The sequence below is a fragment of the Dama dama genome, chromosome 9, assembly GCF_033118175.1.
Source record: "Dama dama isolate Ldn47 chromosome 9, ASM3311817v1, whole genome shotgun sequence".
NCBI classification, from domain to species: Eukaryota; Metazoa; Chordata; class Mammalia; order Artiodactyla; family Cervidae; genus Dama; species Dama dama.
The window spans coordinates 62,481,605-62,507,445 of NC_083689.1; the positions used below are offsets into that span (position 1 = coordinate 62,481,605).

General features: G+C 43.5%; 1 protein-coding gene across 2 annotated transcripts in view; it reads left to right on the forward strand.

Annotated features, from left to right (window-relative positions):
• ADRB2 (adrenoceptor beta 2) overlaps window positions 1-25,841 on the forward strand; it is a 98,346-nt gene that overhangs the window by 25,802 nt on the left and 46,703 nt on the right. Inside the window, exons 2-3 of one of the 2 annotated variants that reach the window (XR_009694199.1) lie at window positions 8,671-8,818; window positions 8,968-8,996. The exons of the other annotated variant lie outside the window; for it this stretch is intronic. The gene's annotated coding sequence lies outside the window, so the exon portion shown is untranslated. Of the gene's footprint in view, window positions 1-8,670; window positions 8,819-8,967; window positions 8,997-25,841 lie in introns of those variants that run through there. 2 annotated transcript variants of the gene reach the window in all.

Consider the following 25,841-nt stretch of genomic DNA (forward strand, 5'->3'; position numbering starts at 1 on the left):
ACACACAAGATAGTCCCCATAACAAAGATTTATCTGGACCAAAATATCAACAATGCTGAGCTTGAAAACCCTGCTTCACCAGTTGCTTTTTTTTTTAATTTATGTAAATGAATGTCCAGGGAAGAGGGTCCCATATTTGTCAGTCCAGAAGAACTGTTAGGAAGGAGCCTGGACTTGCTGCTGTGGCAGAGGCGGACAGGAGCTGGTGAGTTTGAGGCTTTCAGAGTTTCCCTGGGGATGGGGTTGGGTCCCTAGGAGAGGGTTCTGAACCCTGGGGGCCTGGTAAGAACAAAGCATTGATTGAATTCAACAAAATCACTGCACCCAGGGAGAGGCCAGGTGGATGTTCTGCCAAGTGAGAACTCTGACCAAGTAGGAAGATTGACAGGGAGACTTCCTTTTTGATGCAGCAGTTAAGACTTCATGCTTCCACTGCAAGGGGTGCAGGTTCTATCCCACATGCCACAAGCTGGGGCCAAAAAAAAAAAAAAAAAAAAAGGCCCTAAGCCAGACTAATTTAATAACTGTCTCTGGGCGAGGGGCCTATGCATATGAGTAATTTTAAAACTTCACCAGGTACTGTCAGGAAGGCCAAAAAAAAAAAGAAAATTGATGGAGTTGAGTCTTGGAGAAATCAAAGGTTTCCAGAGGAAGAGAAAGAGGCTGGGGACCCTAAAAGAAGTAGAAAGGTAGGGAGCAGGAACCAGACACCACCCCCCCAACACACACACACCATGAATTTAGACTTCTTATAGGTGGTTTCCGGGTTTCCCAGGTGGTACAGTGGTACAGGATCTGTCAATGCAAGAGACACAAGAAATGGAGGTCCAATTCCTGGGTCAGGAAGAGTAGGAAATGGTGAGCCACTCCACTGTTCTTGCCTGGAAAATTCCACAGATGGAGGAGCCTGGCGGACTACAATCCACGGGGTCACAAAGAGTCAGACACAACTGAACGACTGAGCACTCACGCACAGGTGGTTTCCAAACCTGAGATGCTCTAGAGTCTGCTGGTTCTGCCCCAGGACAGTACCGGGGGAGGTTTTAAAAGGACTCGTACCTAGGCTCCTCACCCGGAGAAGTTATTAAATTACTCTGGCTTAGGGCCTTAGTACTGGAATTTTAGAAAACTCTTCCAGGTATTCTGGGTTGAGAGCAAACATTGCACACCACGATGCCTCCAAGGCCAGGCGAGTAAGGGAAAAGAGGGACAGGACAGGCTCCACTTCAGTGGGTAGCCTGTGCTTGGCTGCAGCCCACTGTTGCCTTGTAGAAATCTGGGCTTATTGTTGCCAAATCCCCCTGTCTTCTTTTCTGCTTTTATTATTTTTTTTTCCCAATAAGCCTAAAATCTAGATTTTTTTTTTCAATGTTGTTTCCAAATATTTTAAAATCCCATGCCGAACCACACATGTATGCAGAGTGCATTGGACCCTTGACTATCATTTGGGAACATCTAGTCCAGATCCAGTGGTTTTCATGCTTTTTTAAAAAAAGTTTCTAAGACACAGGTTTTCTCCAAATAAGTTATAGATTAAATAAATCCAAGCAGAGCTTTGGACAGATCAGGGGAGAGATATAGCCTTTCTTTCCAGGCCCAGTCAGTTCTTATAGCTTCAGAGTGAGGGCCCTCTGGTTCTGGAGACCCTCTCTTGTTCATTTACCAGATGAAGAAATCGAGGCCCTTCAGAACACAGTTCCTAAGCAGAACCAGCCGTATGGGCCCATTTGAAAATGTGTGGTACTTAAAGTTGTCACTGTGATAAATGCAGACACTGGCCTTTGGTGTCTGGGGACCAGGAATGCTAAACTTCCTGCAATTTTCAGAAATCATCCCACACAAAATGCCAACAGTTTGCCTTCTGGGTAACAAAGCAGAGATCCAGAGAAGGAACACCAGCTGGCAAGATCATGGCAAATGCACATGCCCTTGCCCTACAAGTTTGGGACTTTCAGTTGTACCAATAAGGAGAGGTCACTGTCTGGGGTCAGGCTGGCCTTACTCCAAAACACAAAGGAGAAAGGGATATTTTAAAAGTTAAAACAAAGTGACCTCCTCAGATTAAGTAGTAGCTACTACATAAAAAGCTAAGTGTCAGACTTTGACTCTGGGAAAGGAGATGCAGCTATCTGGGCTGGAGGCCAGCGGTCACCACTAGGAGGAGGCAGGTCAGCTGCTGCAAGAAGCAGAGGTGCCGGGAAATGCTGGAGGCAGGGCAGTCATGCAGGTTTGCTGGCCCCAGTGGTCATTTAATCCCTAGGCCAAAATATGCCAGGTTCAAAAATAGGATGTGGGAGCAGAAGGTGAAAGAAGGGTGTTCCCCAGCACTCCAAGGAAAGTAGAGCCAAAAGAGAGTTCATCCTCTATTTTTGTCATCATAATGCCACATGTTACACAGTTTTCCCACTTATAAGATCATTACTGCAGAATTACCTTCTCAAAAACAAATGGTAAAGGCAGACTTACCCACATTTTATAGCCAAGGAGATGGGGTGCCTCAGTGGTGCTTATATGATGCCTTCCTTTTAAAAATGTGATTTTGCTTGTTCATGCTCCAATAATCGGTCTTGTGGGGAAGGTCGGGGAGGGATTCCTATTCCCAGTCTTTAGACCATAAGTTTTCAAACTGTGAGGGTATCAGAATCATGGGGAAACTTGGTAAAAACACAGTAAGCCCTATTCTATTTCTAGAAATTTGGGCCTCTGTTCTCTCTCTCAGCACACCTACTCACCAACACCAAACCAGTCTAAGCCAGCTCAGTGAGACAATTTCACTTTTCATGTACTTTAATGTCACAGCAACACCACAATTACTATACGGGTTTCTAAATGTTTAGTTAGTCAGCTGATGATGGAGATGAGACAACATCCAGTGGTGTGTTAGCAAGCTGACTCTTGTTGAGAGGAGAGTCCTTGGTTTGTAGTGCACCACCTGTTTCCAGGGGGAAATACTCCTACCATGGCCAGTTGAGATGCACACAACCGACTGTTCGAGACAGTGTGAGACAGCTGCAGCACACATTTCTATGTTCCATCTCCAAAGCTGGGGAATCTCCCCTAAAATATTTAGAGCTAGGACATGGGACAGGTCCATGCGGAAAACAAGGAATGTATATTCAATGACAGCATCATTTTCAGTGGCAAGAATATTGCTCCCACTATTTTACCACAGTCTTTGAAGGACAATAGACATGACTTTGAATCCCAATTTTGTGATTGGCTGTGTGACCCTGGAGGAGCCTGAAACCTCTCCAGATCTCAGATTCCTCGTACCTAAACTCGGAACAATAACACATTCTTCATAGGGAAACCTTAAAGGCTACAGGATATAAGATATAGATTATATATATATATACATATATGTATATATACACATATAAAATATAAGCTAGTGCTCCTCAGCAACTAGTGATAATGAATGTTCATGCTCTCCCTTTCCTCCCCCATATGCCTCACATTTTCAGACCTAGAAAAGACCCCATAACTCTTCCCATATAGATGTCTTGCTGGAGAACAAAAGATTCAACTAGGGCAGTTGGTTCGCCAGGCAAACCACAGCCAATTGACATGGAAGCCATCTGCATCCTTGCCTCTTGACTCAAAAGGTCTGGAAATTTGTCACTAGACTACAGTCTCCCCATCCCCACTCCTAATCTCGAAGTATGCACAAGTTGGTTTCCACAGACCAACCTGGAAGCCAAGCTGTGGAAATTTTGCATATTTGCATTGCAGTGATTTTGTCATTGTCACTTTATATGCAAAAATTTTAACAGAGAAGTCCAAAGGCATTTTGCTTAAGTCGTCTGGGCTTTAGACTGGGACTGACCATGCAGAAAGTTGCCTTCACCATTCTGCTACAGATGATAAAAACATTGAAGCTATGGATTATGTCTCTGTATGCTCTTCCCTTCACACCAGCTAAGGTGTTTTCCATTTCTCTTGGCGGGCTTAATTTCCCACATGTTCTCCTAAGCTCTTCCTCTTGCCTCCCCAGGGCTTCCCACAACAAACCTATGTGCTTGGGCGGTGGCGAAGGTTGGGGCTGCTGAAATGTGCACCGGATATGCGTCTGTCTTTTGTTTATCAGCTCTAGCCTGGCCCCTGTGGCTGGAGCAAAGGGCCTGGCTGTTCAGGTGACCCTGGTCTGCCTGCAATCTGCCCCTCTGTCCTGAGGACATGGAACCTTCCTCTCAGTTCTGCCGTTCATTTACTGCTCTGGGTCCCAGGCAAAGACCTTCCCCTCTGTGCCTCAGTTTCCCCCTCTCTGAGGAATGATGTCTTGGTTTCACATGGGACATTGTGCATTTTACATCAGTCTCTTTACCTGTGGTTTCCTGTTTAATTGCACTGCAACCTGTGACAGAGAGACCTGTGACAAGTGGACTGCACCCCAGGTCTGGACCCCAAGTCCAGAATTTTTGCCCTACTCCCAGCTGGCTTTTTTAAAATAAAACTTTATTATTTAAACTAAAACTTTATTTTTATACAATATTATATTTCAATTTCTGTATACATGCCAGTGTGCTCACTACCAAAAGTTTAGCATCCTTTCATCACCAAACAATTGATACCATTTACCCACTTCGCCCTCTTCCCAGCCCCTCCCTCTTCTCTGGTAACCAGTACTCTGTGCTCCGTATCTATATGCTTGTTCTTGTCTGGTTTGGTTTGTTCATTTATTTATTTATTTTTTATATATTCTACATATGAGTGAAATTGATAGTGTCTGTCCTTCTCTGTCTGACTTAGCATAATACCCTCAAGATCCAGTCCATGATGTGGCAAATGGCTTTTTCATTCAAAGGAGGAGGCTAGGCTGAGGCATCAAGTCAAGGGCTCTGTTCCACTGTGCATGACTGCTTCATTGCCTTGGCCTCTCCCCTACTTCTCGCTGCCCCTCTCTCCTATGAGAAGCTGTTTTGCTACCTGAGAGCCATTGGTGTGGCTGGGCATGCCCAGTTTGTGTGATGTGAGCCTCGCATTGCAACCAGAGTTATGCAGGAGACATTCAGCCTTTAAACTCCGCATCTGAGTCCCATGTTAGAAGAGCCATCACAAATTTTCCTGCTCTTTTTTTTTCTCTTTTGTGCACGCGTATCCTACCACCAAACATTCTTTTGGGACACAGGCTGTGTGTATGTGTTTCCTTTCTTTCTAGTTCATTTTGGCAGAGTGGAGAGAAGGTAAAGTATTTGTGAAATCCATCAGTTCTACAGATACCTGGGCTAAGTGTGGACCACAGAGTTAACTTGTTTGTCCCATGTGACTGCCACTTAGGAGAGTAAAGATGAGGGTGCTTAGAATCCAAAAAACATTTTTTAGATGAGACAATTTCCCAGCATATCCTGAAACATTCCTAGCCCCTACCCTGCTTTTTCCACCAAATAAAGATTTCTCTGACCTCTCTAGCTGGAATGAACTTCTTCATCCTAAATGCAAACCCCACCTAAAATCTCAGTGACCATGACTTCTATTTAGCACTTCATCATTCACTGTATCACTTATCTAATTCTCTTGGTAGATTATAAATTCTTCCAGTATAAAGACCACTTCCTAATCACACTACCACCAGCACCATTACCCAATACCTAATAACAATATTGATAGGGCTTCCCTGGTGATCCAGTGGTAAAGAACCCACCTGCCAGTGCAGAAGATGTGAGTTTGATCCTTGGTCCAGGACTATCCCACAGGCCATGAGACAACTAAGCCCACGTGTCATGACTATTGAGGCTGTGCTCTAAAACCTGGGGGCCGCAACCATTGAGCCCATGTGCTGCAACTGTTGAAACCCAAGCACTCTGGAACCCGTGTATCACAACTAGAGGGTAGCCTCCACTCACCGAAACTAAAGAAAAGCCTGTGCAGCAACGAAGATCCAGCACAGCCAAAAAAATAAATAAATAAAATAAAAATATTGATAATAATAATACCAGCTTCTATTTATCAAATGCTTATTCTGTGTCTGAGACTAGTCAAATAATCTCTAATTTCATTTTGCATCAGCCTGCTGAGGTAAGTAATATTACTATTCTCATTTAAGTAATTATTCAAGGATTATGGGGGCTTCCCAAGTGACTCAGTGGTAAAGAATCCGCCTGTAACGCAGGAGGCACAGGAAATGCTGGTTCGATCCCTGGATCAGGAAGATCCCCTGGAGGAGGGCATGACAACCCACTCCATTATTCTTGCCTGGAGAATCCCATGGACAGAGAAGCCTGGAGGGCTACAGTCCATAGGGTCGCAAAGAGTCAGACACAACTGAAGCAACTAGGCACACACGCACCAAGGATAACGTAGAAGTAAAAGGAAGACCCAGGATTTTCAACATAGGTTTATCCTAAATTCTTTAATTCCCAAGCTGGTGTTCCCAACTTTTAGGCTTTTCTGCTAACAGAACAGTTGGGAAAATGGACCCTCAATGAGGGAATTCCAACCTTGCCTTTCTAAGAATCAGCATTGTCTGAACAGAAAGAACCCTCAGTGTCATCTCACTGATGAGGGAATTAAAGCCAAAGAGGGCAAAGTCAGTCAACTGAGGTGCCCCGGCCAGCCAGTTGGTAGCACAGCACAATAGCCAGCACTCGCCATTTCCCGTGCTGCCTGCAACTTCTCTGCCTCTTACCTTCCTAAAGAGTTTTCCGGGTACAGGAATTGCTTGGTATTGGAACACTTAAGCAGGAAGAGGGTGTGGACACAAAGGTATGTCATGCCCTGTGATCACTCTGCATAGGAAACCACCCAGCCTCCCTGAAGCTTTATTTTCCTGAAAAGTTGTGTGTAGATCAAATGCTTGCTTTCCCATTCCAGTAAGTCAGCCTCCAGAGTGTGAGTCAGTCTGGTTTGTGGCGGGAGTCTATGCCCAGTCTTTGTGTTGGCTGTCGTTAACCTTATGTATAACTGTATGTATATGGACTTTATATACAGTATACAGTCCATATACAGATAGTGTCTATTGAGACATAATGTGTGTATATGCATGTATGTATATTTTATATACATATATCCTGTCATTTTTAAGATTGCATACAAGTACTGCATTTCAGACTCTTTTGTTAATTAAGAAGGCTACTCCATTTCTCCTATGGATTCTCGCCCTCAGTAGTAGATACAATGGTCAACTGAATTAAACTCGCCCATTCCTGTCCATTTTAGTTCACTGATTCCTAAAGATTCAAAATTCACTCTTGCCATTTCCTGCTTGACCATATACATGTTTTCTATATATATATATATATATCCATATATATATATATATATATATATATATATATATATATAAAACACACATATATAAAACCTCATGAAATTATTTTCTTTCACTGTAGTCTGTGTCCCTGGGTTATTGTTTAGCTCACTATCGACATTTTATACCAGATAACTCTTTGTTGGGGGAATTGCTCTGCACACTAGGATGTTTAACAGCATCCCTGGCCTGTGTCCATGAGATGCCAATAGCGTCTCCCTGCCCCCCACTGTGACAACCAGAAATATTACCAGACATTGCAGACATGGCAGAAAAGTGTGCCCTGGTTAAGAACCACTGATTCAGTATCCTGTCTCCTTTAGTCCTGTGGTAGAGAGAGGGATGCTAACTGGTGAAGAGAGCAACTATCCAAAACTTCAGCTAGGATTTACACTGTTGAGCTCTAACCTGCAATATGAAAATATTCTTATGACTTCCATGCGTTGCATGTGTTGTGCCCAATAGAAGCTAAGTGAGTTAGCACACTCAATCTTCACAAGAATCCTGTGGGGCAGTTATTTTCTCCCCCCCACATTACAGAAGGAGAGATTGAGGCTCAGTGTAGCTTGTCTAAAAAGTCACACAGCTAACAAGCAGCAGGGAAAATGTCAAGGCCGGATTTGTGTTCTTCACATTCATATAAGTGTTTCTAACCAATGGGTCCAGTTCATGCTGGGTGCATGCTGTAATCTCTTAGGTGAGTGGGGCAGAAATAAAGCTTCAGAAGCACTCCTCTGTTTTCTTCCTCTTGTTGTTACCAGAATCACTGACTATCAGGGTTGAAACAGACCATCAGGATAATAAATCTAATGAGATAGTAACCTGATAATTGTGCAAATAAATGAGTAGGACAACTACAGGGAGGACTCAGATGGAAAGGTGCATGTTAACTAGGGAGGAGACCTGGTCTGGGGTCAGCATAAGCTTGTGCAGAGTGGATGAGTAGTAGTTAGTGGGTAAAGTGAAAAGGAAAATGTTACAAGCAGAGAGATCCCTAAGGTGACAGGAAGGGGCAACATGACCCAGGCTGGCTCTGCAGAGGGATTTCCCAGGGTTGGCAGAAGCTCACGGCAGAAAGGGACACAGGGTGCAGGGACTCGGAAGTCCTATAAGGGTGGATTGAGAGTGAGGAGGAGTGACTGTGATAAAAATCATAGAACGTCATGCAATACCACCTCCCATTTTCTAAAGTAAGAAGCAGACCCAGAGAAGTAACTTGTTCCAGGACAATTAGGGTGATCACACAGGTGATGTGAGAACTCAGATATCTTGCCTCTGAGTTAATGATGTTTCAAGGTACAATAACATCTCCTTCAGGTTCCCTGGCAGAAGGAGTCCCCCAGCTCTTGGAACTTCCCACTTTGCCCTAAAGAGTGGTGAAGATGCTGGACTAAGTCCATGTGTACCCTGAACACTGTTCACAGGACCATGCCACAGGAATGATATCCAACAAAAGACGAGTTCATGCTTGGGCTCAAGTACTGGATCAGGAACCAGGAACCCCTAAATAACTCATGAACACAGAAGCAGAAGTTACAAAATAGTTGCCCACAACTGGGATCTGACTCACAGGTATGTTTTGATTGGCCAAGAAATGCTTTCATATGTTTTTGAAATATATTGCCACCATTTAAACTTAGGTTTCATATAAGATTCAGATTTTTAACCTGCATAACAACAATTACCTGGAACTACTGCATACACCTCCTCACTTTCTGCAGGTGACCACTTGGCCACTTTGTTCCATCCATCTACTCTGCGGACCCGAGCTCAGCTGACCTGCAGCGCCATGCACCTGCCCTAACCTGCCCTGCAGAGTCCCACAACGACCCTTCAAAGAGCTGCAGACAGTGACCTTGGAATCGCCCCTCAAGTCCTCTGCCCGCACCTGAAACTCTCAACACCAGTTCCTTCAGTTGTCCCTCCTTTGCTTCTGGCAGTAGTCTCCTCCCTGTCCTGTTACTCTCTCTGACCACACTCCCTTGGTCAGCGTCCCTCTTAAAGGAATGCATTCAGAACAATGTTCCCTAGGGTGTGGGGCTGACCCAAGCAGAGGATTTAAAGGAACTTTTTATATTACATACCACTCATTTTTATTCTGGCAAACAGACCAACAAGAGTATGTCAACTTAAAATTGAAAGTAGCCTTCAACAAGCAAAGCTGACTCTCTCTTAAGACTTCAGCTAAACAGAAAAACCCCTGGGGGAAGAACATCAAATCATTTCCTGAGACACTATGTGGGCATACCTGGAACAATGTGGGAGGAAGGACAAGCATCTTGAAACAATTTTTCATTTGTAAATATAAGCACTGAGAAGAATCTAAGGAAAATAATTGTAAAAGCCCTTGTAAAATGACAGTGATCTGACTGGCTATCTGAGGCTACTGCTGGTTCTCTCTGCTCTCAGAGTGAACCTGGGTAGACTCCTTTTGCCCTCTGAGGTTAAAGCTGCATGGGTAGGAAGCAAGAAGACTAATGGTGCTTGTAGGAGAAACACTAGCCTTACTCTGGGGACTTTCCTGGAATGGTGATCATTTACTTAACACTCCCTTTAAAACTGACTTCAACCCTAGTCATAATTTTTTAGCTTATCCTCATCCTAGAGCATTTACAATATCATAGGCGTGATGTGTTAACTATGATCCTAATGCATATTAAAATACTCAGGAACGAAAACTTAAAACAAGATTTGTCTACATACCACCTAAAATTATCTTATTTGCATACAACACTCTGGGAACATCAAACTTTGGGTTCATGAGTATACTTCAGGAATCCCTTGAAAACCCAAAAACTGTATACTACACTGTATGTGGGAGAGGGGGGATTTTTGTTGGGAGAGATTGCATAAATTTGGTGTGATGCTCAAAGTTCTGTCCGTCCTGTAGAAAAGCTGAGAACTATTGCCTCCAGTTGGATCCCTAAGAACCTGTCAGTTCTGGAGCAGGGACTGGGCCAAAGGACAGCAGTTTCTAAATAGCCTGCCTGGAGCTCTTTTCAGCAAGTTTCCTCCCATCCTCCCTTTTAAATATCTTCTAATTGATTGAGGAACTACAAATCAGTTCCTTGGTGTGGTGGGAGCAGGAGGGCTTCTCTTGGACCTGAGCCTGGGAATTTGACAGAGTGCAGCCTAATCCTGGCTCCTTCAAAGTTCTGGGTGGGTGCTGGAGTGACAGCACCCTGGAGAAAGAAGCAGGGCTTTGCTTAAAGTGACTCTGTAAACACTTGGTGAAAGCCTGCAAAACCAGAATCACAGTGAGCACACTCAGCTTCAGCAGATCACTCTTTCCTCTTTGGAGGATGTTCAGTTCTACGGTTTATTGCAGGGAAAGTAGCAAGAATTTAAAAGGCTCTCCCTCCAGCACTGCTTTGCCTGGCGGAACTCCCTGCTATTTCTCCACCTGCTTGTTTTGCAGCTTGCCAAATTTCCATATGTCTGACCTGAATTGTTAAGTGGCTTTGATGGTCTGGTTATAGGAAAAGACCCATGACTTTCTCAGGCTCTGTAAGTGAGTGTACTGCTCCAAACAGACCAAATATATCACATAGTAACCTTGATCCTGCCCTGGAGTCACTGGACAGGGAGTTTCCCAAGAGGAGAGTCAGAGTTACTCATCAAAGAGCAACTAGTGGACGTGCAATAAACGTTGAATGAATGAATGACAGCTACGACTCAGGGCGATTATATGTGCCATATGCAAGGATGGAAAAGGTTATCAAGGAAATCTTCATAGTAGAGGTGATACTGGAATGAGGCCTTGGGATTGGGTATAATTTTAATAGCACAGGAAGATGCTATGATGTGATTAAACAAAGGGGTTCTGGAATCTGGCCTCTGATTGGTTTTGAATTCGGATGCTCCCATGTGCCTTGTGTATCCTTGTGCAAACTTCTTAACCTCTCTAAGAGGTTAAGAGAGTTCTGAGAGTTCTCAGTTAGAAAACAGGGATAAAGACTACCTGAGCATGAAATGAGAAAAACCACCTAGCACACTTAGCAGAGAGCCTTAGCGAATGTTAGCATTGTCAGCAGCCCACATCACAGAGGAAAGCAGGGTGGGTATTCCATGGAGTGGAACTTGATTGGAGCACAGAAGAAGCAGCCAATTTGCCTATGATGTCTATCATATCCAGTGTGATCAGCCCACCAGAGCTACTCTAGGCTGAAGCTTGCCATCCTGCTCAAAGACTTCAGAGGGGCACATAGAAGGAATGATCAACCCACTCACCCTTCTTTTCAGGCTTGGCTCCAATTGGCTGCATTGCCCTATGCTGTCCAGTGGTCTACTATGCATTTCCTCTTCTGACTACGGGGTGCTTGGCATCAGAACAGAACCTCTAGGGTCCAGCCATGGGGACTTCTATACCTGAAGGCCTCAGAAACAGACCCTTCTTGTGGTCGCATTTCCTTTGGAGAGAACTAAACAAGGAGGCCCAGCAGCCACAGTGTCAATCAGCATCAAAGGAGTCAAGATGCAGGGAGAGTCATAGAATTGCCAGATGCTGATGCTGAACTTTGATTTAGGCAGGTCCAACTAGGCCTGTACATGTCTGGAGCAGGTGTCTCTCGGTGCCTTGGGTCCTGGTAGATCCTGTTCATTACTCACATGTTTATTATTATCTCCTATGTATCCGACCTAGCTGCTTTCTCTTTTCTTCATTACACTGATATTATATCATGGCAGGAAGTGTTATATCTCTTGTATCAGGATAGTGCTGGCCACATACTAAGCACTCCATTAGTATTTGCCAAAATTTGGAAGAATGAATGAATGAGTATCCACAGTACCTGGCACATGGTAGATGATCCATAAACAGTTATCAAATGGTGAGAATTTGCCTCCCTGGCTGGGGAACAGGAATGAAGATGGTATTGAGTAAGTAAGTGTTAGTCTCTCAATCGTGCCCGACTCTTTGCGATCCCAAGGACTGCAGCCCACCAGGCTCCTCTGTCCATGAGACTTTCCAGGCAAGGATACTGGAGTGGGTTGCCATTTCCTTCTCCAGGGGATCTTCCCAAACCAGGGATTGAACCCAGGTCTCCTGCACTGCAGGCAGATTCTTTACCAACTGAGCTACAAGGGAAGCCTGAAGATGATATTGGAGGGAGAGAATTGTATTCAGAGAAGGCTTCTTAGAGGTGGCTATTGAGCTAGACCTTTAAAGATGGAACAGAGGCCCAAAAGGAAGGCTGAGAAGTAGAGCATTCCAAACAAAAGGTAGAAGTAGTTAGGATAAGTATTGGGGACAGTTGAGAAATTGGGAATAGTTTGGCTTGGCAGAAAGGCTAGAAAGCTAAAAAGGAATTATAGGAAGCTACACGTGGAGAAGTTTCCCCAGTACCATAGAGCATCTTAAAGACCATGCTAAAGAAGAGGAGTCTATCTCCATCTGGCAATAGAAAGCCAGTGATCGTCTTTAACTATAATATGGGAAAAACTAGAGATTTCAAGAGTATTAGAGATACCAAGGGAACATCTCCCACAAAGATGGGCACAATAAAGGACAGAAATGGTATGAACCTAACAGAAGCAGAAGATATTAAGAAAAGGTGGCAAGAATACACAGAAGAACTATACAAAATAGATCTTAATGACCCAGAAAACCACAATGATGTAATCACTCACCTAGAGCCAGACATCCTGGGGTCTGAAGTCTAGTGGGCCTTAGGAAACATCACTATGAACAAAGCTAGTGGAGGTGATGGAATTCCAGGTGAGCTATTTCAAGTTCTAAAAGATGATGCTATGAAAATGCTACACTTAATATGCCAGCAAATTTGGAAAACTCAGCAGTGGTCACAGAATTGGAAACCACAGTTTTCATTCCAATCTCAAAGAAAAGCAATGCCAATAAATGTTCAAACTACAACACTCATCTCACACGCTAGCAAAGTAATGCTCAAAATTATCCAAGTGAGGTTTCAACAGTATGTGAAACGAGAACTTCTAGATGTTCAAGCTTGATTCAGAAAAGGCAGAGGAATGAGAGATTGAATTGCCAACATCCATTGGATCATTGAAAAAGCAACAGAGTTCCAGAAAAACATCTACTTCTGCTTTATTGACTATGCCAAAGCCTTTGACTGTGTGGATCACAACAAACTGTGAAAAATTCTTCAAGAGATGGGAATACCAGACCACCTGACCTGCCTCCTGAGAAATCTGTATGCAGGTCAAGAAGCAACAGTTAGAACTGGACATGGAACAACGGACTGGTTCCAAATTGGGAAAGGAGTACGTCAAGGCTGTATATTGTCACCCTGCTTGTTTAACTTATATGCAAAGTACATCACGCGAAATGCTGGGCTGGATGAAGCACAAGCTGGAATCAAGATTGCCAGGAGAAATATCAATAACCTCAGATATGCAGATGACACCACACTTATGGCAGAAAGCAAAGATGAACTAAAGAGACTCTTGATGAAAGTGAAAGAGAAGAGTGAAAAAGCTTAAAACTCAACATTCAAAAAACAAAGATGGCATCCAGTCACATCACTTCAGGGCAAATAGATGGGGAAACAATGGAAACAGTGACAGACTTTATTTTCTTGGGCTCCAAATCACTGCAGATGAAGACTGTAGCCATGAAATTAAAAGACACTTGATCCTTGGAAGAAAAGCTATGACCAACCTAGACAGCATACTAAAAAGCAGAGACATTACTTTGCCAACAAAGGTCCATATAGTCAAAACTACGGTTTTTCCAGTAGTCATGTATTAATGTGAGAATTGGACCATAAAGAAAGCTGAGTGCTGAAGAATTGATGCTTTTGAACTGTGGTGTTGGAGAAGACTCTTCAGAGTCCCTTGGACTGCAAGGAGATCTAACCAGTCCATCTTAAAGGAAATATTCATTGAAAGGACTGATTCATTGAATATTCATTGGAAGGACTGATGCTGAAGCTGAAGCTCCAATACTTTGGTCATCTGATGCAAAGAACTGACTGATTGGAAAGGACCCTGATGCTGAGAAAGATTATAGGCAGGAGGAAAAGGTGACAACAGAGGATGAGATGGTTGGATGGCATCACCGACTCAATGGACATGAGTTTGAGCAAGCTCCGGGTATTGGTGATGGACAGGGAAGCCTGTCATACTGCATTCCATGGGGTTGCAAAGAGTCAGACACAACTGAGCAACTGAACTGAACTGAACTGTGATATGATCTGACCAATACTTTAAAAAGAATAACTTGGGAGTGTCTTGCAGAGTGTATGTGAGGTGGGAGGGAGACAGAAAACAAAGACCTGAAGCCAGAGACAGAGAACATTGAATGTTGACTGAGCAGTGAAGGGAGTGTCTGAGATGAAGTTTAAGTGCCTTTGCGGTGAGTTGAAATGGGAGCAGCCTGAGTAGAAAAAGAAGTCAGGAGGAGCAGCAGAAGGGGCTGGGAGTCTAGATGGTGCTGAAAAGATAAGCACTGGGAGGGGGCCAGGGCTTGGTGAGCTGCCAGGGATGTCAGGGGAGAAGCCTATGTTTATTTACCCACTGTGCAATAAAGACTAGCAGAAGATGTGGTGAGGCTGGAGGGAGAGGAGAGAGGCAGGAGATCTGACCTGACTAGTTAAACCACTTTACTAAGAACCACTGCTGAACTGAACCAAGTCTGAATCAGAGAGAGAGAGTGTGTGTGTGTGTGAGTGTGTGTGTGTGTGTGTGTGTGTGTGTGTGTGTGTGTATGCACTCACCTGCCTGAGCTGGGGAGGCACAGGGAGAACAGGCCTGAGTGTATATGTCCTTCATCTGTTTACTTTTCTCAAGTTTGTTCCGGTGTGAACAGACCTTTCTAATCCCTGTGCTCACAGAGAAGGAAATACCAGCCATAGCTCTGTTTCCAGAAACCGTCATAGCACCCCTCTCCCTGGCCACCCTTGTCCCCAGGTTTCCAGGACCAGAATCTGCAGCCAGGTCTCTGGGTTGTAGGACCCAGAGTGAAGAATCCTATAGGTCAGCCTACATACCAAGGCCTTCTGACAAGCTCGGATCCTTGTACCAAGGGAAAGCTGGGCAACCCAGGGCTTGCATTGCAAAGACAGGGCAGGTCACTGCATGTCTAGCGGGGACAGGGGACATGTTGCTGTTATTCCAGCAGACTGAGGTGGGAATGCTGGGAAGGCAGGATCACCTTTCATCAAAGTGTCTGGTTAGCCCAAGGTGAAGATTTCATTTCCTCCACGTTGCTGGGGCAGGGGGGTGCTTGACTGTTTCATGATTGCTTTCTACCTCTGAGCAGACGTAACCCATAGCTCTGGGATCCGTATTTTAGAAAAACAGATTTGTAATCTTTTTTAGCAACAGAACTCTTTCTTCAAAATGACATCTTGCACTAAATCCCAATATATAAAATATATTTTTAAGTGGGTGATTGATGTGTTCCTTAGTTTGAATATTTATTTTTTTTTGGTAGCAAAGATATTATTTTCAAAATTTCAGAAGTACCTACAGGAGACTGTAAGCTTCTTTAAAGCATGGAGTGAAAACCACTGATCAAGTCCTCCTCCCTTTTCTGGGGTGATCAAAAGTCACTATCTCATCTTTCACAAAGTGAAATTAAAAACACAAGGTCACTGCTATCATGTCTCATAAAGAGAGAGAAAGACAACGCAAGGGCATAATAGCATCTCACCGCATTTTCAATGGTTAAACTGGGATAGGAGGGAACTAGCATTATGTGTTGGAAAGAGGAAGGTCTGGGCCCTGTGTTTTACTGTGGACCCTGAAGAGTTTTGGCTCTAGTCTTTGCAGAGTTAGCACACACTGGGCGACACCTGAGAAGTCCTTTCCTGTCTTTGGACTCTGAGTCCCCAGTCATGGAGGCCACTTTCCATGAGGGTCTAGGCTGTGGCTGCCACTCACCACATTTGGCACAGCAGGCTGCACAATTGCAAAACCACACAGGGACACTAAGTGTGGCACAGAATGGATGTAGCTCCTCTATACATCCAAATTTACATATGACAATGAGCTCTGTAGGGTGACCACAGACCAAGCAATGCAAATGAACTTTTGGACCATCTCAAGTGGTCCCAGGAGGTGCAGAAGCACAGCAAAGAAAGATGCAATTACACACCCGGCCCTGAAGCCAGACCTAGATGTCAGCCATGACTGCATTAGTTACTCTCTGTAGGTTCCTGGCCAAGATGCTCACCCTCTTGCTTTCCTGATCTGTAAAATGGGAACAGCATGGTGCCTCCCTGGCAGGGTTGCTGGGCTGGTCAGTATGAGGCTGTACAGTGGGGAGGGCTCAGATTGCAGCCAGACCTGGGTTCAGATTCCATCTCTTCTACTGATAAGCAAAGTGACTCTGTAAACCTTAGCTTTCTCATTTGTCAAACAAAGATAACAATCAAATCAGACATGTTTGTAAAACACTATAATTAGCATAGTACTTAGAATACAGTAAACATCCAGGGCGGGGAATGATATGACCAAGTGTAAGGAAAATTTGGAGGAAATAGTGCTAGCTATAGATGAAGATGGGAGAGACTGGAAGATGCCCTGGAGTGAGGACCTAGCTTGGCAACCTGGCCATACCTACTTCCTGAGTGACCTCCAGAAGGGCTCTTCCTCTTTCTGGGTTGCTGTTCATCTGTACAAAGAGGGTGTTGCACTCCACAACTGGATTCTAATAGTCTCTAGGTTTTTGAGAGACTTTCAGCTTCTAGTTACAGACTCACAGAACAATCTAGGAGTCAATGTCCACAGTTCCAACTAAATGCCTTTGGGATCAGGTGCACATTAGGCATGAGTGAAATGAGCCATTGTGAATTATGTTGTTTTCCATGCAGTCACAAAACTGACCCATTAAACACAAAGGAATATTCTTCACATCTACCAAGAAACGTGCTCACTCCCATTTCTCTTGAACCACTGAAAAAAAGTGAAAGTCACTCAGTCCTGTCCAACTCTTTGTGAACCCACAGACTATACAGTCCACAGAATTCTCCAGGCCAGCATACTGGAGTGTGTAGCCATTCCCTTCTCCAGGGGATCTTCCCAACCCAGAGATCAAACCCTGGTCTCCTGCACTGCACGTGGATTCTTTACCAGCTGAGCCACCAGAGAAGCCTAAGAGTACTGGAGTGGGTAGCCTATCCCTTCTCCAGTGGATCTTCCCAACCCAGGAATCGAACTGGGGTCTCCTGCATTGCAGGGGGATTCTTTACCAGCTGAGATACCAGGGATGCTGACACAGCTTGAACCACTGATGCAGCCTCAAATTTGAAGAGACTAGAGGGGAAGAAGGGTAAATCAAGGTAGGGCTTAAGCCCCACCTTAAGGTGGCATCTGTTAGCAACAGTCAATTGTTGCCAAACAGAATGAAGGTTTGGTGCTACTGGAGCCTCCAGATGTTCAAAAGTTGGAAACCAGTATGTTTTTGTGTGAAATTTTCAGTTGGCAAACAATTAAAAATCTTTTAAATACAATACTTCTTCATTGTCACTTGAGCTCATGGAGGGCATTTTGCAATTTCAAGTATAATCAGTTTCTAAAACATAACAGCAGGTTTTGGCTGCTGTGGTTCAATACTCCTCATCTCCAGTCCCCCAACAGAACTTGGGCAAGTACTCCAGAGAATGCATGCTCATTACATATGGTGGAACCTAGGAAGAGCTTCTGATTGAAAAGCAGCTCTCTGTGGCCATTGTTCTCAAACTTTAGGATTCATAAAAATCACTTGGGAATAAAAGCAGCCTAGGAGTTTGGATACATGAATCCCTTAGGCACCACCTGCAGAAACTGATTTAGCAGGTCTGAGGTGGGCCTCAGGAATCTGCCCAGATAGATGGTAGCTAGACCTCCCTTTGTCCAGCCAGGGGCCAATAAAATGGACAACTGTAGAAGTCCTGGTTGACATGGGTACTTGACAATGCAGGGTGAGCAGACGAATTGACTGCTATAACTGAAGGGACACAGACCAAGGACAGTTATCTGCCTCTTGCATGGAGCATGGACAGAGACTCACTCATTCACCGGGTGTTTAAGAATTCACAGAGAAGTAAAAAAGATAAGAAACCATCTAAGCCACAAAGCCAAATCAGACGGAGGCAAAAATATTGTTCAGCCCCTGGACTGTTTTCACTCTTGGTGAAACACTCTCCATGAGCACTGGGCATCTGACACTGCTCTCTGGGTAGAAGCACTGTTCTGTACCTGACCCCTGTCTTACTGCTCTCTAAGAAACAAGGTCTGGTGGGTTCATCCAGTCCCCAACCAAGGCACAGTGCCCCTTTGGACAGAGCATACACACTATTATGTCTTTGGGCCACTGCCCCATTCTATATTGTCACCTATAGTCAGGGTAACCAAGGTCAGGTGATGCTAAGAACACCAATCAATGTGTCAGGAACCTCCCAGAGGAATGTTAGGGAGCAGTAGGCTCCTTGCCTGGACCACCTACTTTGATAATACAGGTGAGGAAAGCATTCAAAACGGCCAAAGAGATAGAGGCTCTATGAGTCTGAGGGACAGATGCTCCAACAGGAGTGCTTTCAGTACTGGCTGGTGCCAGATACTACACACAAACAGAGACCAGCCTAGTGGGGAAGGGCACAGTCTCTGGAGTCATACTACTTGGGTTCTTATTCCAGCTTCACTATTCTCTAGCTGTGTGACCTTGGGTAAGTCACTCTCTCCAAACTTGAGTTTCCCAGTCTTCTAATAAGAAGGATTATAATAGTACCTCCAAAAGGGTTTGTGAGGGTTAAGTAAAATCTTGAGTGTAAAGCCTTTAGCACAGAGCCTGGCATAGAGCAAAAGATAATATTTAGTTTAAAAGGGAAAAAAAAGAAACCTACAGAGAGTTTCTCTTCTCAGAAAACATTCTCAGAGAAGAACAGAACAATACTGCAAGAGAAAACCCAAGTTCTGCAGAAATATGAGCTACTATTGCTATTCTGCAGTATAGAAAATAAATGTGGATCAGAGGGCATCTGTATGTGATGTGGGGGGTGGGTGGAAGGGGAAGGCACTGCACCGGGACACCAGGGTCTGGGCCTCTCTCTCCTGCTCTGGGCCTAACCCTGGGACCACCCACAAGCAAGGCCCTTCCTATGCCTCGGCCTTACTTTCTCCATTTCTAAAATGACCCCATAGGGCACTCCCCACTCTAAAACACTGGGATCTTGTGAGGATCAAAAATGAAAGAAGAAAAAACAGAGATTTAGTCAAATAACTTGAGATTCCGAAACAGATGTTTTTTAAGGGGAATTTACTCTGAAAGGTAACGTTAGGCTGAAATAACACCCAATTTTGCTGTTATAAGATGATTTAATTAGGACCTAGGAATAGTCTTCAAGAATGTAGAGGAGAACATCACACCTAGAAACAAAATTAAGATGGTCCTGCGCTGTCCATAGGTGGATAGCAGACCCTGCCCCATTTCCTGGGGAACCATTCTCACAAGGAGGAGGCATCCCCCAGGTGGCTTTAGGGCATGGTCTCTCACTTCATTCTGATCTCTACTCAAATGCCCCCTCCTCAGGGTCTCCTCCTAACTCTGTTCCTGACTCTAAGTTTATTTCTAATTACCCAGTCTAAAGTGTCATTTCTGTCACCCTTAAGGCCCTTAACCTACAACGAGCGTCACATTATATATCATCTGATTCCCTCAAAGGGCCATCAACTCCACCTCCACTGGGGCAGAGAATGGCTGCTTCTTTCATTGCTGAATCCCCAGATTTTAAAACAAGGCCTTGAACATAGTAAATTCTCAACAAATATTCAGGGATAGAAAAGAAGAAGGAGGAGGAGCAGGAAAAGAGGAGGAAGAAGAATAAGAGGGAAAGTAATTCTACGTATAACATTCTCTTTCGTCCAGGTGAACAAAATCTGAAGTTAAACAATTAACTTCTAGTTGTTAAGATTCAGAACTCAGCCTCCTAATGAGGAAAGGAACTGGGCGGGTGGCAATCACCCCCCTCGTTCCTACGAAGGTTTCTCTATATGGAGCCAATGGAGCCCCGTGTAGAGGGCAGTGGAGCCACTGCCCCAGGGCAGAGAGGCCTCAGGAGAATGCAGACTTGAAAATAGACATTCCACCTGGAGCAGACCCTGACTTGGGGAGGCTCTCCCCCTTGATTGTGGAGACTGTTTGCTGGCCTTGCATGGGGCTTTGAAGGTTTGGACATTCAGGAACTGTCCTGAAATTTCCCCCCTTCCGCATCCAGGAGCCCTGTAATTTTCAGGAACCTGATTGTCTAGGGAATATAAACAAAAGAACAAAGGCAAAATCGACACGTTGGAAGGAAAGGAATCTCAGAGCACACGGAATATGAAACATGCTTGGAATGGAAACACCACTCAGAGTGGCATGCAGAAGGAATACCAGCACAACACACACACCCCACCGGGGAGGGGTCCAGACAAAACAACAAAATTCTATCTTAGATCTCAGTCTGTGTTCACAAGAATTTCACAGGAGGGGCACGTGCCCCCAGAGCTTGAGCTTCTCCTGCCAGCTGCGCCTCCGCCTGCTCTCAGAGAGCAGAAGGGAGATCCAGGCAGGCTTGTTTATTTATCAAACATGGTCTCTTTCGGGGAGAACTGTGAAGCAAACATCAGGAGCCTAGGGGTCAGCACAGCCTTGTCACTTTACAGTATGTATGACTTTTGGCAAATTCCCTCCTCTCTGCAGGACTCAGTTACTCCTTCCATGGAAAGAGATCTGGGCTGCATTTGGGCAACTTTTTCTCTGTTCTTTCAAACCTCCTTGTCAGTAGTTTCAAAGTCTTCAGTGTACTTTTCTGGCTTGCTCCCTCCCCGGACCCCTCTATATCTTCTTTATCATTGGCAGATAAATTGCTTCCTGCTTGATGGGGTATTGCCTCTCCAGAATGGGGAACCCGTCTGAGTCTCAGTCACAGACACCCAGGCTGAGGTGAGCTCTCACGGCTGCCCGGCCTTGGGCCAATTTTCCTCTATGGCACCAGGACTAACAGGCTTGTCCTTCCTTTTTCTTTCTCTAGAATCAGTGGCAACACTACCTGCTTTGCCATGTTCCCCACCATTGCTTGTGACAGTGGGACACATCAAGGGGAAAAAACTACCAGAAAGGACCCTGAGTCCTTGGCTTTGAGTGAGAAGGTGGAGCTCTCCGAGTGTATGACTCTGGGGCTTCAAGGGGTTCCTTCTCTGCTAAGCAGCATCAATTTCCTGAACTATGAAATGGGAATTAGAACTCTGACCAGCCAACTCAGAGGGTTTTGTGAGAATCAGTTGGAAAAATAGATTCAGAGGAAACCTTTGAATTGCTGCTTAGACCCTTGGGTCCAAGACTCTCAGCCACTGCTCTGACCTTCTGACCCTCTGACGTGCTAGTCCCTTGCTGTGCCCATCCTGTTAGTCTCTCCGGCAATAACAATGCCATTTGAGCATGGGCTCTGGAGTCAGACTGCCTGGATTTTCATACCAGCTCGCCTGTTACCATCTGTGTGATCTTCAGCAAATTAACTTACCTCTCTGATCTTCAGTTTCCTCATTTGAAAGTGAGGATAAAATAGAAACTACCTCAAGTGTTGCTGTGAGACAGTGTATTAAAAAAGCATCTGACGCAGCACCCAAGATATGTGAGTTCCTGTTGTGGTTGGTGTTCTCTCTTTAAAGACCCCCCCCCCCCCCCCCCCCCCCCCGCCAAACTGTTGATGACAGCCTGGTCATTACAGATAGGATCAGTGTAAGACCTGACCTAACTAATGAAACTACTATACTAGGCATCCTGAAAATAGTGAGTTCACAAAGTATGGTTCACAGACCTTGGAGAAATCTCAAGACACTTTCAAGGGATCCCCAACACCAAAACTATTTTTAGGGTAATACTACCTGGCCTTTTTCACCGCAGCGATTTTTACACCAATGATGCAAAAGCAACAGCAGGAAAAACTGCTGGTGCCTTAGCCTGGATTGAAATAGAGATTCCCAATTGAACATTTCATCACTGTATTCTTTACTGCTAGGCAACAGAACGAAAGAAAAAAGGCTGTTTCACTTAACACTGTGTTTTACTAAGCAATAAATATTGTTGATTTTATTAAATCCTGACCCTTGAGTATACTTCTTGTTAATATTTCTGTGGTAAAATCAAGACAGGCATAAAGTACTTCTGCTGGACTGTGCAATATAATAGCTCTCTCAAGGAAAAGTACTGCAGATGTTGGATTTACAGTATGAATCAGCTGCTTTTGTCACAAAAGAACATTTTTACTTGAAAGAAGGATGGACTGCCTAACAAACTTTGTTATTAAGATAACAAAGGCATTTGGCAGACATCTCCTCAAAAATAAATGAAGTGAGTCTGTCACATCAAGGAAAATCACCACCAATGTTTGTTGCTAATAATAAAATTCAAGCTTTCAAGTGAATTTTGGAAGACTTATATTAGCTACCACAAACTCATCAGCTTCCCAATACTTAAAGATTTTTCTAAAGGCGTTGAGGTAAAATTAATTAATGCAACTTTTATATTATAGAATGTAATGTGCTAACATTTGGAAGGTCAGCATAACTCAGTGACCTAATTTTTTTTCCAGAGAGCAATGTATGATGATGCTACAAAATCATGCATGGGTAAAAGATCCATTTAATGTAAGTTAGACCAAATGAGTTACATGTAATAAAATATGAAAAGTTCATTGATATGCTTCCCTATTCCACATGTCAAGTTTTAATGTAATATCAAGCACACTTATAATTATCTAAAAAACAATTAAAATATTTCTCCATTTTCCAACTATGCCTCTGAGCAAAGCCAGACTTTATTTAAACACTTCAACAAAATAGCACATTGCAACAGATTAAATGCAGAATCAAATATAAAAATCAAGTTGTCTACTAAGCTAGATGCTAAAAAGATATGCAAAGATATAAAATGCCATTTTTATCAATATTATATCTTGGTTTAAAATTTTTTCATAAAGATATGTTAATTATGTTAACATGTAATGGGTTTATTTTCATTATTTCTGTTATTTTTTAACAAATTAATAAAATCAATATTTTTAAAACTATGTGTATTAATTCCTTACATGGTAGATATTAGTAGATATTAACAGCATAAACAAAATCCCTTTGCGGTCCTCAATCATTTTTCATGAGAGTAAAATGATCTAAAACCAAGAAGTTTTAGAATCACTTATGTAAGTGTTTGAGAAAGAGACAGCAGAAGGGTAAACAGAAGTTCCGTGTGCCAAGCACAGGGAGTAAGTGTCCTGTCGAGCTCTCTGTACATCACCCCACACCAGGAACACCCGGGAATATCCTGTCCAACTCTGCAATAGGGAAGCTCACCAACTGACTACTACCCAAAAAGGGTAAATAGACCACAGAGGAGTATGAAAACTATGTCCCCAGAGGAATGGTGAAAATAAGCAGGAAAATTTACCCTGGAGAAAAGCAAAAACAAAGATAAAAAGGAATCTTATGGAATCTGAATAGCTTCCTCAAATCTTTGAAACAGTATCAGGTAAAATTTAAATCAAAGGGATGTAAAAGAATGCCCCCAAATGTGTATTTTGCTGCATCAGTATTTTTCTCCCCTGTTGTCTCCTCTCTTGTTCTCTATTATTCTTTTTATCCTAAAATCTTGTTTCTGGTCTCTTTTCATTCCCTTCTCTTTTTTCTTTCTTTTCCCAGTTTTACTTCTTTTTCACACTCTCTCCTTTCTCTCTTTCCCTTTTTTCATTAGTTTTCTCCCTTAATTACCCAATAATATATGACAAACATATTTTTGTGGTTTTTTTTTTTTTTTTGAAGAGTTTCCTTCTTCAAAATGGTGAGTATGAAAAGAAGAAAAAGAAGAAGAAAAGGAGGAGAAGGATGCAAGAGGGGAAGACAAAGGAGAGGGGTAGGAAGAGAAAGAATAATAATAATTTTAAAAATCTGCTTTTATTCCCCCTCTGTAACCTGATACATTTAACAAGTCAAAGGTTTAAATGTTGGTAGCTTCCAGTGTAAGAGCAAGAACATCCACCCTAGCATGGAGAGCAGGACAGTTGAGGAATACTCAGGCCTGGGCTTTGGATACTATTTATCCCAAAGCTATCAAAGAGAAAGAAAAAGTCACAAAAACATATTTTATAGGCAATAAAAAAATAAATAGAATAGAGAGCTCTGAAACATTTTCAAAATAAGACATAATAAGAAGATTCCTCTTCTGGCAAGGTAATTTAAAGATAAAGACATAAAACTATGCATGAAAATATTTGTCTCAATATTACTTAAAATGATGAAGAACTGAAATACCCTAAATGTCCAATAATAAGTGCAGAGTTAAATCATTTCTGGAACACTTATGAATAGACTATTAAGTCACCAAGATTATGTTAGATTTTTTTAAATAATCAAAATATCAAGTTATGTTTAACAACTTATTAAATTTCTTTTTGTTGAGCTGCTATCCTACAGCAGACACTGGGCATTCAGTGGTAGCATAGCCCCTGCCCTTACAACTTAAATCCAAATTAAAAATATAGATTTTAAACAATTAATTACACAATTAATTAAATGTCATTTAAGCCCTATTTCAATAAACATGCAAGTGTATAAAACAGTTTCTATTTAAAACCCTGGAGAAGGGAAAGGTTACCCACTCTAGTATTCTGGCCTGGAGAATTCCATGGACCATACTGTCCATGGGGTCACAAAAAGTCGGACATGACTGAGCAACTTTCACTCACTCACTCACAGATTTTAAAAATGAGGCTTGCTGGGCTAAATAGAAGCTAGTAGATGGCAGAGCTAGAATTCAGACTCCTATGACATGACTCCAAAGCCCAAACTGTAAATAAATCACAGGGAGGGGACAGAGCTACCAGAAGAGCCATCCGAGGCCCCGCCAGGGAGAGGACCTAGCCCAGACCTGTATATAAGGAAAAACTTTCCAGACGAAGCAACCTCAAGAATGGGCTATAGTTATTTATGAAGAGGCTTCCAGACAAGGACCTGCAGACAGTCTGAGAACTGAAAGACCGGGAAAATTGTGTGTGTAATACTGACGGGGCTAGGGGAGGTAGGAATGAGGCCAGAAGGGTAAGCAGGGAACTGGGGAAAGCTCAGTTAAAACATTTAAATTTATCCTTAAAACTATTGGTAGTTTTCTAAACAGAAAAGCATCAGGGTCAGTTTTCCATTCACAAAACAGAATTCTAGCAACTTGGTGGAGAATAATTCGAATGAGTCAAGAACAAAGGCCCAACCTACAAAGCTCATTAACAATTCTTGGGAAATAAAAATACAGTTTGGGCAATAAAATGAAATCTAACCTTTTCTCCTTTATGCTTGGTCTAGTTTCACTCACTCTTGGAGGGCTACGTAGAGTTGCCTCACACCCAGCACGTCAGACCAGAGTCCTTTGTGTGAAAGTGGTGGCTAGACACCTCCGCCTGCCTGGCGGGCCATGTGTAGAAGCACTGCCCACAGCACCTCAATTTAAGGTGGCGGTGGTGGGCCGTGCACAGAAGGTCTGTGCAGAACACTGCAAAGCAAGGCAGCAGCAGTGGTAGGCTGTGTGCGGAGACACTGCGCCAGGCACCACAACCACCCAGAGCCACGAGTGGCCCGACTTCACCAAACCCACTAGAATTTACAAGTGCCCTAT